The sequence below is a fragment of the Heteronotia binoei genome, chromosome 10, assembly GCF_032191835.1.
Source record: "Heteronotia binoei isolate CCM8104 ecotype False Entrance Well chromosome 10, APGP_CSIRO_Hbin_v1, whole genome shotgun sequence".
Lineage (NCBI taxonomy): Eukaryota > Metazoa > Chordata > Lepidosauria > Squamata > Gekkonidae > Heteronotia > Heteronotia binoei.
The window spans coordinates 45,515,556-45,530,315 of record NC_083232.1 but is presented as its reverse complement, the minus strand read 5'-3'; the positions used below and the strand labels follow the sequence as shown (position 1 = coordinate 45,530,315).

The 14,760-nt window shown below is 41.9% G+C and overlaps 1 long non-coding RNA gene across 1 annotated transcript in view; it reads left to right on the top strand.

The window, feature by feature from the left end:
• Window positions 1–3,823, top strand: part of LOC132578486 (uncharacterized) — a 47,510-nt gene extending 43,687 nt beyond the window's left edge. Inside the window, exon 2 of the long non-coding RNA XR_009555884.1 lies at window positions 3,688–3,823. This is a non-coding gene — a long non-coding RNA (uncharacterized LOC132578486). The remainder of the gene's footprint in view (window positions 1–3,687) is intronic.
• Window positions 3,824–14,760: the final 10,937 nt, after the last annotated feature.

Here is a 14,760-nt window from a genome sequence, read left to right as displayed (position 1 = left end):
GTGAATGGTACTAGAACTTGCTATGACACCCAAGAATAAAGATGTCAGACACAAGAAAATGGATTCAATGAAGGTTTATTAGGCTGAAATCCCTGCCCAATAATATCCCACTCACATATATGTATTTCCTAGCTCAGGCTTCCCAACATGCTTCCCAAAGTGGTTATCAGGATTTGGGCAGTCTCACCCCACTTCCAATCTTGGAAAAGCTAACAGCCATGCTTTACTTTTTCTTGTCAGCACAAAGATCTGCACCCAGAGATGGCAACCACCATCTCCACCCCCACTGCCAGAGTCAGGGGCATTGGAAGATGTAGTTTGCCATCTCAGAAATTCCACCGTAAAAGTAATCTTACAGTCTGGGCTGAGGTAAATATTTTCTTCTTCATGGAAGAAAAGTTCTATATACAATTTATCTCAATAACTTCCAGACACTTAAGGGATATTTCACTGCTGAATGATAACTTTTCAGCCACTAATTATTCAGGGCCTTTCCCTTTAGTCAATTTCTGCCTTATTCACACAGCCTTGACAAACAGTTTCTAGCCAGTCTCCCAACTGAAGAATTGCCTTGAACCAGATTAGACCCACAGCCTACCTAGTTTGTTCCACCAATAACAGCAACTGTTCATGCACAATTTATAGTGAACTCATGCCCAATCCACATTCAGTGTACATTTAACTGTTCTTTATACAATCTCTGAATAATTCTCACATTGCATCCAATGTACCTACAGCTGAATGTGTGATTGAAACCACATATTTACCCATATACTGATCCTTACTTTCATTTGTGAAGTGAATTCTCACTGGCTGTTTCTTACAAGCAGATGTACACATGTTGTACATGCAGGTTATACATGCATCCAGTGTAATATGAATACGGATAGTTTTTTGTTATGATTTATTTGAGGGACTTACAAAATAACATAATAAAGCTATTAAATTAAAAGATATAAATTAAAAACCAGCATTAAGAAACCCATCTTAAGAATAAAAAAGGCAGAGACCGAAGTAACATGTCTGCTAACTCCCAGAGACAGATCTTAACAACATGCATCTTCTCTGTTCAAGAGTCAGACCTCCACTGTCAAATGCCTGCACTTTCCCTGGAGCACCATTAGATCTCTGAAAGCTGACTGGATGTTGCTGAAGCCTTCAGATTGGCTCAGGCATTTACACAGGAACAGTTATTTGACCACTTGGGGGCCAGGCAGCCTCCTGTCAATCACAAGAACATAATGGAAATAGGGAGAACACTGACCAGTTCCAAATATGACTGGTGAATTGATGACAGAAAACTCAAAATGCACACAAAACTACGCATTTGCACTATATGATCAAGGAATTAAGCATGCTGGAAATACACAATGCTGTCTCTTCCTGATGTTGTGACATGCCTTAGTCACATCTTTATCCCACTTTTTCTTTTAAGAATCTAAAGGCTGGGTAGATAGTCTTCACACACACACACACACACACACACTCCTCAGAACAACCCTATCAGGTATGTTAGACGAGTGAATGGCCCAAGGCCATCCAGTAAGAATTCCATATGCTACCACCAACCAGTACAGGGGTGGGGGACAGTCTGCTGGGAACTCCGTGATTAGACATGCATATTCTTGGCAATGGTGTCCATAAGCATTCATTGCAGGAATTTGAAAGTGACCAGTGTCTGGACACTTTGGTTAATCAGGAGTTTTCAAACAGTCAATGATTTATTGGTATACCTATCTTCATTGGAAAAATAATATTGGGCACTAATATTAGGCTGGAAGAAGTTATACCTACCTACAAAGTGGCTCTTCCATTATGCTGGAGGAAAGCTTTGAACTTTGCTTACTGAAGTAGTAGGATATAGGCCATTGTGTCTGAAGTGGGCTACTTATATTCCTATTATTTGCTAATTAGATTCCTGAGCCAATTTTTTTTCATGCAACTAATATAATAGCCAAGATGTCTGAGTCTTCTATCACATGCCAGCTTTTGGAGAAGTATCTTTCACATAGTGGCTCATACACTGACTTTCAGGTCATACAGAAGAGGTTACATACCTGTAGAATCTTTGTGAGTTAAAATTTTGCAAGGTGAATCTGATCTGACTTACAGTTCTTTCAAAGATAGCTCCTTGTGAAGTTAAAGAAGAGGCAAGAGTGAATATATTATTTCATCAAAGAACAGTTTTTTAAATGAGGTTAAATCCCTCCAAGAAAGATATTCTACAAGGAATTTCATCAACTAATCTTACCTTTCTTGTGTGACATTCTCCTTATTGGTGTCTTCTGCCATCAGTATTGACATCAACAATGCAGAGTACTCATTTATTTGGAAATGAACGTTCTTCAAAATTTCAAGCTGAGAGGCTGTTTTTGCAATACTGAACTCCTTTGTCAAGTCTGTGACTGTGTTAGCAGTAAATTTGTAGGCCCACTTAATCATTGACCTTCTGAATTTTCACTGTGCTGTGCTCTTGCCCCACACACCATGGCCAAGTCCAGGTATGGTCCATAGTCAGTCCTAGGGTATAGTCTGAAGACAACTTTTCTAAACAGGGGCAGACAGGGAGGCAAAAATTGCCCTAGAAAGGACTCCACTTCCATCCCACAGCAGAGAAGGGTAAAGAGGGCCCAACCCTGCCCCCCTCATAGATGGGGAAAGAAGGAGCAGACTTGCAATGGCTTCCACCTAGCTCACAGTCTATGGTTGCTAGACCCCTAGTGGAGGCATGAGTCCCCCACCACCAGGCCCTGCCCCCCCAGTTGCCAGTCAGCTGGCTGGTGGGGGGATTTACCTGGAGAAGGAGAAAGGTCTAGGCCTTGTTGCTGGCATCACACAGGAAGTGATGTCATCACACCAGAGGCAGTACTCTGGGCAAAAACTCTATGTAGAAGCAAATTTTACCACAGCATTGTTGCCCAAATACCAGAGCATTGCCTGGACATTGTTGGTGTGATGACAACACTTCCTCTGTGATGCTAGTGACAAGGCCTGGGTCTTTCTCTTTCTCCAGGTAAGCCACACCCCCATCCCCTGTTGGTTGCCAGAAGAGACCTGGAAACCCTGGCTCATACCCATCAGCACTGTAGAGGGTGGGGACCACTAGCTTGTGGCAGCAGTGGCTCCCACCCCTTCACTGCTTCCTGCCCAGTTTGTCTGGGCCTTCCCTGGGGTTAGAGTGGCTTTGGTAGGGAGCTGATCCTATAGGACTATCCCTGGTGGCCTTAATGGCCAGTTTGTCACTGTTGCTGAAGCTAAACAGATCTGGGTCTAGTAACATGAGAACCTCATGTGTACTTTCTTGCTGGTTCATTCTTCTTTAGAAAGGAAGGAATTATCTGCCATTCCTGACACATCAGCTAAAAGAGGAAGGTTTTGCATTGTCTGTAGTCTAGACAATTAAATACTAAATTGTTGTTATTAGTATTATTACCTGTGGCCTTTGTTATGTGAACTAAACAAATATGTATACATATTTGCTAGCTCTGTGAAGCTTATTCTGACATTCTGATTATTCTGATTTTCACAGGCTGTTCCATTGCATGGCTTCTGAATAGGTTTTTATTCACATCACATATAACATTGTAAAAATTAATGTGATGAATTTCTGGCTGACTTGCAAGTATATCAAGCACAGATGTTGCTCCTTAGTAAGTTATTAATTGCATCTTTTTTCATTTTTTACAGTTGCTGTTGAAGTTGACTTGAAGCTTTTGTTGTTGGGCAGTACATCCAGTCCATCATTTTCAGGCATCTTCTTACCTGCTCCTCACCGGTGTCTCAATACAAGAAAATAAGATGTATTTAAGGCCCCTGAATTACATCACAATTACATTAAGCTGCACTCTGTTGTTGTAGCATGCAATGCCAACCCATGCAGCATACTTATCTCAAAATCTCCTTTATGTGATCTGTGCAAATCACTTGCAATCATATGGACAATGCAATATCAATATATTTGAATGCCTAATACAGACATAATTGATGCTGCGTTACAAAATGCATTTACAGGTATTCCATATAGAGAATGTCATCAAGTCTAAAGGTATTTGTCATGGTTGCTGGTCCATCCATCTATAGCATTATTGCACCAGCAGTATGTCCCACTGAGTTACAAATTTCTGGTGTGCTGTACACATGTAGGCTGGTATGTGCAGTATATGCCTTTCATGCTATATATTATTTATTTAATTAGTTTTTAAAACCACTCTCTCCTAAATAATTGAGCTCATGGTGGTGTACACCATTAAACATTTACATAATATAAGTTCATACTTAAATTAATAAAAATGCTTAAATTTACATTAGCACAAGAGGAGTAGGCTATAACCAAACTAGCCTTGTTCACAACCTCACTCTAGCCTTGTCCACAAGTTTATGATGAACACCAGTGTTCCCTCTAAGCTGAGTTGGTGTGAGCTAGCTCATGAATTTTTAGCCTCCAGCTCACATATTTTTGTCTTAGCTCAGGAAGGATGACCCCAAAGGACAATAATTTATGCAGTAGCTCACAACTTTAATGCACGCAGCTCACAGCTTTAATACCAGTAGCTCACAAAGCAGAATTTTTGCTCACAAGACTCTGCAGCTTAGAGGGAACATTGGTGAACACATGTACATCCTGCATGTATGAGCATACATCGGTTTGTAAAAAAGAACCATCATGCATTCACTTTCCAAATGAAACTGGGAACCAGTATCTGGATAAATGCATAGTTTCAAACACATGTTCAGCGCTTTTTTTTTTTGAGGTACCAAAGCATTCTCAAGATTTATATTTTTGCCTGTTGTTTGGTATCTAATTTTTGTCTTCAGATTGTGTCATATTTGTGCTAGCCTACTGTTTTGTATACTTTTTGAGATTTAAATCAAGACTTCATTGTTAAAAAACATAATTTATTTATTTATTTATTTATTTATTTATTTATTTATTTATTTATTTATTTATATTGGGATTTATACCCCGCCCTTCGCACCGAAGTGTCTCAGGGCGGCTTACAACATGATAATACAAATACTACAATTTAAAACACTTACAAGTAAAATTAAAACCATAAATTAATAAAAGCAAGATAGATAAAAACCGGCGGTCTACAGATGCATTTTGTTCCATCCAAAAGATTTCCTTGTCAGTCAGTATTATAGGCCTGCCGGAAGAGGGCTGTCTTACAGGCCCTGCGGAACTGCCCTAGGTCCCGCAGGGCCCGCACCTCCTCCGGCAGCTGGTTCCACCAATAAGGTGCCGTTACTGAGAAGGCCCGATCCCTGGTGGATTTTAGACGGGCCTCCTTTGGCCCGGGGACTATCAACAGGTTTTGTGAACCCGAGCGTAGTACTCTCTGGGGAACGTGTGGGGAAAGACGGTCCCTAAGGTAGACAGGTCCTAGGCCATATAGGGCTTTAAAGGTAATAACCAACACCTTGTACCGGACTCGGAATATTACTGGCAGCCAGTGCAGATCCCGGAGCCCCGGCCGAATGTGCTCCCGTCTTGGGAGCCCTAATAACAGCCGGGCAGCAGCGTTCTGCACCAACTGCAGTTTCCGGGTCCGGCACAAGGGTAGCCCCATGTAGAGGGCATTACAGTAGTCTAACCTCGAGGTGACCGTAGCATGAATCACTGTTGCCAGGTCGTCACGTTCCAGGAAGGGGGCCAACTGCTTCGCCCGCCGAAGGTGAAAAAACGCGGACTTGGCAGTGGCTGCTATCTGGGCCTCCATTGTCAGTGAAGGCTCCAATAGCACCCCCAGGCTCTTAACCCTGCCCGACGCTGTTAGTGGCGCGCCGTCAAAAACTGGCAGGGGGATTTCCCTTCCCGGGCCGCAGCGACCAAGGCACAGGACCTCTGTCTTCGCCGGATTCAGCTTCAGCCCGCTCAGCCTAAACCACCTAGCCACTGCCTGTAACGCTCGGTCCAAATTTTCTGGGGCGCAGGCGGGCCGGCCATCCATAAGCAGATAGAGCTGGGTGTCATCAGCATATTGGTGACACCCAAGCCCATACCTTCGGGCAATCTGGGCAAGGGGGCGCATGTAGATGTTAAATAACATCGGGGAGAGCACCGCCCCTTGAGGCACCCCGCAATCAAGCGTGTGTCTCCGGGACAGTTCCTCCCCAATTGCCACCCTTTGTCCCCGACCGTCAAGGAAAGAGGAAAACCATTGCAAGGCCAACCCCTGAATCCCTGCGTCGGCAAGGCGGCGCGCCAGAAGCCGATGGTCGACCATATCGAACGCTGCCGATAGGTCCAACAACATCAGCACTGCCGAGCCGCCTTGATCCAGATGCCGCTGAAGGTCATCCACCAGGGCGACCAGCACCGTCTCCGTCCCGTGGCCCGGGCGAAAACCAGACTGGTAGGGGTCAAGGATAGAAGCGTCCTCCAGGAAGCTCTGTAGCTGCAACGCCACTGCCCTCTCGATAAGTTTGCCCAAAAAGGGCAAATTCGATACCGGCCGATAGTGTGCCAATTCGGTCGGATCTAACGATGTTTTCTTCAAGAGGGGACGGACCACCGCCTCTCTGAGCGCTGATGGAAAATGCCCCTCCAGTAGGGATCTATTTATGATATCCCGTATAGGATATCTTAGCTCCCTCCGGCAGGTCTTAATAAGCCAGGAGGGGCATGGGTCCAATTTACAAGTTGTTGGGCGTGCAGATAGGAGGATCCTGTCAACTTCTTCCAGGCTGAGCGCGCCGAAGCCGTCCAGGGCGCGATCCGAAGACAGGCACGGAGCCTCAGGTTCGCTAACTGTATCTAATATGGCAGGAAAGTCGGAACGGAGCGATGCGATTTTATCCGCAAAAAAATCCGCAAAAGCCTCACAGCCAATTTCCAATTCATTAAAATTTGGTCTGCCCTGTGGCAGCGTTGTAAGGGTCCGGATTGTATTGAACAGTTGTGCCGGGCGCGAAATTGCGGACGCAATCTCCGCCGCAAAGTAAGTTTTCTTTGCGGCCTTGACTGCCATCTCATAGGACTTCATAACCTCTCTATAAGATGTTCGAGTCGCTTCGTCTCGAGTACGCCGCCATTGCCTCTCTAGTCGTCTGAGTCCCCGTTTCAGCCGACGCAGCCCCTGGTTATACCAGGGTGTCGGCCTTGCGCGAGGGCGCAGAGGACGCCTAGGCGCGATCTCGTCGATGGCTCTGGTGAGCCTATTATTCCAGGACTCCACCAGGTCATCGAGGGAATCGCCAGGGGGGCAGGGATCCCGCAGAGCCGTCAGGAACCGTTCCGGGTCCATCAGGCTCCGCGGGCGAGCTAAAATAAGCTCGCCGCCCAAACGGGGTTGGGGTGGGACGTCCACACGAGCCTTGAGGGCATAGTGATCCGACCATGGCACCGCTATAGAAGCAAGATTGTCCACTAAAACTCCCGACGCGAAGATCAAGTCTAACATGTGACCGGCCTGGTGAGTGGGTGTCGTAACTACTTGGGAGAGTCCTAGTGTCGCCATGGAAGACACTAGGTCCATCGCCTGATTGGAGGTCACGTCATCGGCATGGACATTGAAGTCACCCAGAATCAAAAGTCTCGGGTGCCTCAATGCCCACCCTGTTGCAGCCTCCATCAGTGATAGTAAGGCGCTGGCCGGTGCGTTAGGCGGTCGGTACACCAGCCAGATCGCCAACCCCTCCCCAACATCCCACGCCAGGCCGGCACATTCAATGCCCTTGATCTCCGGAGCCGGGAGGGCCCGGAAGGAGTAAACCTCTCGAATGAACAGGGCCACCCCTCCCCCCCGCCCGCTAGTCCGCGACTGGTGAAAGACCGAGTATCCCGGGGGCGCGATCTGGGAGAGAGCAATTACTCTATGATAACAATTACTCTATGAACTTATAAAGAAAAGCTAAGGGCACACTGTACACAGATTGCTTGTACATTCACTGTAACTTGTGAACAGGGCTATAGCATATCAGGTGGCATAGAATACATACATAATTGTTCTTTCTGTAAATATGTTAAGTACTGTCAAGTCACAACTGACTTATAGCGACCCTAGCGAGGGGCTTTCAAGACTAGTGAGAAGCAGAGGTGGCCTGCCATTGCCTTTGTCTGCGGACCTTGATGGTGTCCCATCCATGTACCAACCCTGCTTAGCTTCCAAGATCTGATGAGACTGGGCTACACAACTGCCTTCTTTCCCATTCAACCTGATATTAAATTGGACCACAAGAGTCTAACTTAGTCTATCCCACTTCTAAAATTAGTGGTAGAATTTCCATTGATTTGGATAGTAAGCCATAAAACTATATTAAGATCATGTCACTTTTGAAATTCACTGCCACAGGAGGTGGTGGCAGCCACAAGTATAGCCACCTTCAAGAGGGGTTTAGATAAAAATATGGAGCACAGGTCCATCAGTGGCTATTAGCCACAGTGTATGTGTGTATATAAAATTTTTTGCCACTGTGTGACACAGAGTGTTGGACTTGATGGGCCGTTGGCCTGATCCAACATGGCTTCTCTTATGTTCTTATGTTCTCTTATGAAAGAAAAACGAGGGGTTTTTTTTAGAAAGTTGTGTCAAACATGTAACATTCATCATCTCATTCCTAGTACAAACTGATGATTAAAATATCCTATTTATTTGAATGTTCTCTATGCACATATAGAAAAGTGGCATATCAGGCTGGGATAGAACCCCTTTCTATGGGAAAAAAAGAACTTATGACTGGGAGAGCATTCAGATATATTATCTCCCCATTGCTTTCTGTAGTGATATAGTGCCAGGAGTGTATCTTGTGCCTTTAAACATGCAGATGATCCCTGTGTTTTCCCATAAGAACTTGAAAACCTGCAATTACCTCCTTCCCAGTGACCCCTCATGTGATCATTAAGTGTATATGCAGTATGTGTAGCACTACAGCTATGACTTCGCAGAAAATGAAATACGCTAGGAAACTACTCAGCAGCTTTGCAGTTCTATCTCTGAGTACTTTCTTCTCTTGCAAGAGCTGCACCTCACCATCAGTTTCTCCTGGTTCTGATCTTAAAGGTGCTTCTAAGATAAGATCAGTCAGAAAGACAAAGTTTGATAATAGGCTTGAATACCATGCTATTCTTCTGCTATCCTTTTTCTTCCTGAAAGAAAACTTTCAAATTTGGGTTTGCACTCACTCCCCTCTCTTTCTCTCTCTCACTCCCTGTGTCCCTCACCATCTGCATTTTTAGTCCAACTTTCCTCCAAGGTGCTCAGAGTGGCATAGATGGTTCTTCATTTCATCCAATAATACATTTAAATTAAACTGCAAAATGGGACTGCTAAACTCATTTTCTAATTCTTCAGCTTTCCAACTTTCTCATCAGGATCAGGAACACTGAGCACTTTCATTCTGCATGCAGAGTTTAGCATGTTTATGGTGTATTCCTCTCACAAATCCATGCCTGAAAATTCCATTATGATTGTAGAAAGTTCTAGAATTTGCCTTCACAAAAAATATCTTTTTGTTTTACTGTTGTGGTATTTGTTTTGGCAAGGAACATACATAAATTCTAACACTACTGGCAAACTCTTGTTGTGTTCTCAGAGCTCTCAGCTTGTTAACACCCAGCGACACCTGTGAAGGTGATTTACCATGCTTTGTCTTCTGTACAAAAGCATCTTTCAGCTACTTTGAGAGTATGGAGCCTGTTCCATATGACCTGTGGACCCAGACTACGTTAATAACTTTTTCTTCTCCTCAGAGTTATGTTAGAGATCTATAACAGATAATTGTCAGCCTATCCACCAAACCACCAGAACTCTTTCAAGTGACAGCTAAGCCAGTATAAAACAGAAATAAGTCTGTAGCATAGATACACCCTTCTGTTTTTTGCTCTGTGGTACATTTACTGAGTTATCCTGGCCAACTTGCTACCATGCAGTCTCAGGTCTTACTCTATGCAACAAAACTATTTGATCTTCAATACAGGATTCTTGCAACAGCCTGCGAAAAAGAGTGGTGTAAGTGATTAGTAATGTCTTTCTCCACTCTTCTGATTTGTGCCTTTTCATCCATATAGTTCAATCTTCTCTTTGCTGTTAAGTCTACTTCAGTCTGCTACTTGATGCTTTTCTCAGTACAAAATTCCTAAATCTAAGCAGTCTTGATAGATGTTTAGTCAATCTATTAGTGAAAAGCTCTTAGGCATCAGGAATACAAAATAATCCACGGAAAATAGTCAGCCAATCTTGTGGTACTTCAAAAATATTAGCTTTACATTTTCCTTCCTGCAAATTCAATCAAATTCTTTTTGTTCTTTTTGACCACAGATATATTCTTTTTCTCTTTACCCCACCTTTCTGCAAATGTACAAGCTGTTATTAGCTTCAGCTCAGATTTTCAAGATGAAGGTTATATTTTCAAATGCCAGAAATTTCTTGTTACCATTGCCAGTGCATTGTATATTTTAGCATTATTATCTTTTACTTCATTTATACCCCACTTATCTTCCCAGTGGGAATCCAAAGCAGCTACCAAAATATTAGTATTCTGTTTCAGAATATTTCAAAAAGATAGCAAGAGCATTAGGATCAGGGGTTTTTTTTAAAAGCAGGAACGCACAGGAACGCAGTACCGGCTGGCTTGGGGTCAAGTGAGTTCCTGCTGGACTTTTTCTACCAAAAAAATCCCTGATTAGGATTAATGCTGATGTGATTAATGCTGATGTGGGGGAGGGATGGTGGCTCAGTGGTAGAGCATCTGCTTGGGAAGCAGAAGGTCCCAGGTTCAATCCCTGGCATCTCCAAAAAAGGGTCCAGGCAAATAGGTGTGAAAAACCTCAGTTTGAGACCCTGGAGAGCCGCTGCCAGTCTGAGAAGACAATACTGACTTTGATGGACCAAGGGGTCTGGTTCAGTATAAGGCAGCTTCATATGTTCATATGATGTTTAGCAGTTATGGGATAACATATTCAGTTAATGTGATCATGTGAAGAATAGATTTCTAGTTTCTCCAAAGGGTACAGTCAGATGGCACTTGATGCACTAATGTTGCTGAAGCTAAGCAGGTCTAAGGTTAAAACAATTTTATTTGGTTACATATGGTAACAAATTATATTTCTTGCATCATTAATAACTTCTTTTATCTATCCCATATATTACTTTCTACCCACCCCTCCCCCTGTTATATGACCCCCGCCAGTATTATTTACTTAAAGTACTAATGTTTAAAGGTAGCCTTAACTAATAAAACCAAAAATTAATATTCTTCTTTTTTCTAAGACTTAATCATTATCAAAAATTGTCCAATGTCCTTTTATTTTCCACTCTTTTTCTACATATCTTCTGATCTTTTTCCACTCCATCTTAAAAACTTCTAAATCATAGTCTCTTACAATTCTTGTTAATTTGTCCATTTCACTCCATGTCATAACTTTTACAATCCAATCCCATTTCTCTGGTATTTTTTCTTGCTTCCACAACTGCGCATATAATGTCCTAGCAGCTGAAAGCAAGTACCAAATTATAGTTCTATCTTCTTTTGAAAATTTTTCCATTTGTAATCCCAACAGAAAAGTCTCTGCAACTTTCTTAAATTCATATCCCAAGATCCTAGAAATTTCTTGTTGAATCATCTGCCAATACTTTTTTGCTTTTTCACAAGTCCACCACATATGGTAGAAAGAACCTTTATGGTTTTTACATTTCCAACATCTGTCTGGCATCTTATTATTCATCTTTGCTAATTTCTTCGGAGTCATATACCGTCTATACATCATTTTAAAACAGTTCTCTTTAATACTATGACACGTCGAAAGCTTCATAGAGTTCTTCCACAAGTATTCCCAAGTTTCCATCTGTATTTCTTTATTTACATTAATTGTCCACTTAATCATTTGAGATTTTACTACTTCATCTTCCGTAGACCATTTTAAAAGTAATTTATATAATGTTGAAATTAATTTTTCGTTGTCTCCAAGCAGAACTTTTTCCATTTCTGTTTGCTCTTTTCTTATTCCTTCAGTTTTAATGTCATTCTCCACCAAGCTCTTTATTTGTTGCATTTGAAACCAATCATATTTATTATTCAGCTCTTCAGCAGTTTTCAATTCTATTTTGCCACTTTGAATTTTTAATAGTTGATTATATGACAACCACTTTTCTTCACCCGCCTCAGCTGTTTATCACTTCGGCTGGCACCATCCATAACGGTTTTCTCTCATCTCCATATTTCTTATATTTCATCCATGCATTTAGCAAGCTGTTTCTTATATAACGGTGAGAGAAAAAGCCGTCTATCTTTCCCCCCCCCATAATACATATAAGCGTGCCAAATTTATTTCCATGACCTTCTAACGCTAAGAGTGTTTTGTTTAACAATATTATCCATTCTTTTATCTATACTAAGCAAACTGCTTCATGATATAATTTTAAGTCTGGTAATTGAAATCCACCTCTCTCTTTTGCATCTGTTAAAATTTTCATTTTAATTCTTGGTTTCTTCCCCGCCCACACAAACTCTGAAATTTTTCTTTGCCATCTATTAAATTGTTTACTGTCTTTCACAATCGGAATAGTTTGAAACAAATACATTATTCTTGGTAGAATATTCATTTTGATTGCGGCTATTCTACCCAGCAGTGACAAATTAAGTTTATTCCACTTTAACATATCTTCATCCATTTTACGCCATAGCATCTCATAATTATTTTTGAACAAATCAATATTCTTCATTGTTATCTCCACACACAAATATTTTACCTTGGAGGTAACTTCACAGCCCGTTAGTCTCTGCAATTCTTGTTGCTTATTTATTTGCATATTTTTACATAGAAGTTTTGATTTTTCTTTATTAATACAAAGTCCCACCAACTCCCCATATTCTTGTATTTTGGCTAACAACAAAGGTGTGACTTGTATGGGGTTTTCATTTATAAACATTATATCATCTGCAAATGCTCTGTATTTGTAAGTAAATCCTTTTACTTTTAATCCTTCTATTTCTTTATCTTCTTGAATTTGCATCAGTAATATTTCAAGAGTCATTATAAACAACAGTGGAGAAAGTGGACAACCTTGTCTTGTACCTTTACTAATTATCATGTCTTCTGTAAGATCAGCATTTATACATAGCCTTGCATGTTGTTCAGTATATATTGCTTATAAAGCTTTCTTACAGCTCCATTTTCTCCATTACTGAAAAACATAAAATCCCAATTTAAATTGTCAAATGCTTTCTCTGCATCCGCAAAGAATAATGCTACTTCCTTAGTTTAACACCTTTAAATAATTTGGCATAATACTTAAAGAATTCTCTTTTTATTTCTTCTTGATCTACCACCTCTCTTCCATCCACCACAATTTTACTAATAATTTTACGTTCTCTCTTTTTCTTCAGTCGCCAGGTCAAATATTTTCTGGGTTTGTTTGCTCCCTTGAAAGATTTCTGCTGCAATCTTTTCAGATTCCATTCCAGTTCTTTATTTAACAAATGTCTCATTTGCATTTGTAATATTGTAATCTTCCTTATAATTTTCTTTTTCCATGGCCTTTTTCTCAGTTCCCCTACTTTTTTCTTTAGCTAATCAATTTGAGGAGATTAGGGTTGGGGTTTAAATTTAAGTAACTACAGATTAAATTAATAGAGGACCAGGCAACTTAGAACTGTGAATTAGAGGTAGGTGATAAAACAATAAATTCCTTTCCACTTTTTAGCACTGTCCGTTAAATATACAAAATTCAAATTTCGCCCCTTCTCCCCTTCTTCTTCCAAGCTTTCTGAATCTCTGTTTCCCACCTTCTGATTTTATTTTGTTTAACTTTAAATAGTCCCAGAATAAAGATAGTCATCAGTACCTTTTTCTGCAGTTATTCAGCTCCAACACTGGACTTGTATAGCTTTAGATGTTTAGCAGTCTCAAAGAAGGTTAAGATCCTGTTGAGCTTATGTCAAATAAATGACTCTGGAAACTTCTGCAGATGATGAATATGCAACTCGTCTCCAGAGACCCCTCAAAGGAGCCCCCTTCCCCCCCCCCCCGGGACTCCCTTTTAGCCAAAGTAAATCTCCTCAGAGTTTCCTGTGCATATCTTGGACTGATCTCTGACTGAGAAAAGTAGGCAGTAGGTATTAAATTGCCCTCCACTACTCCGAACAGAAGCCCAGCCTGCTCCCCTTCTGAGAAGCAATTCAGCTCGGCGTTTTCCAACCCCGGAAGTCCAAAGAAGCTTAGCAGGTCTAGATCTGGTCAGTGCTTGGATAGGAAACCTCTGAGTTCCATAGAAGAAAGGCAAGATAGCCCTGACTGGATAGCCCAGGCTAGCCCAATCTCATCTAATCTCAGAAGCTAAGCAGGGCTGACCCTTGCAAGTATTTGGATGGGAGGCTTTCAGAGAATACCAGAGTCAGAGTCAGGCTATCAAGCCACTTCTCTGAATGTTCTTCATGCACCAGTAGGAGTCACCAGAGGTTGCCATGACTTCCAGGCATGGGTGCACAAACACTATGCAAAGAAGAAGAAAGGCAAGATAGAAATGTAATAAATGTACAGAAAGGTCTTATAATGAGTCAGACTATTAGATTATCAAGTTCAGCATTGTCTGTTCTGACCAACAGGGTCTCAGATCAAGGTCTTACACATGGCACACTACCTGAGCCTTTTAACTGCAGATGCCAGGGATTGGCTCTGGGGCATTTTACATGCAAAGCAGATACTTTACCACTGAGCTACAGTCCCACCCCATGTCCCTGATTGGTGGGAAGTTCCCAGTTAAGCGTGGGACATGGGTTGGGTTGGTTTCCTTTGGAGGACAGGGCATTGGTGACTTGTGG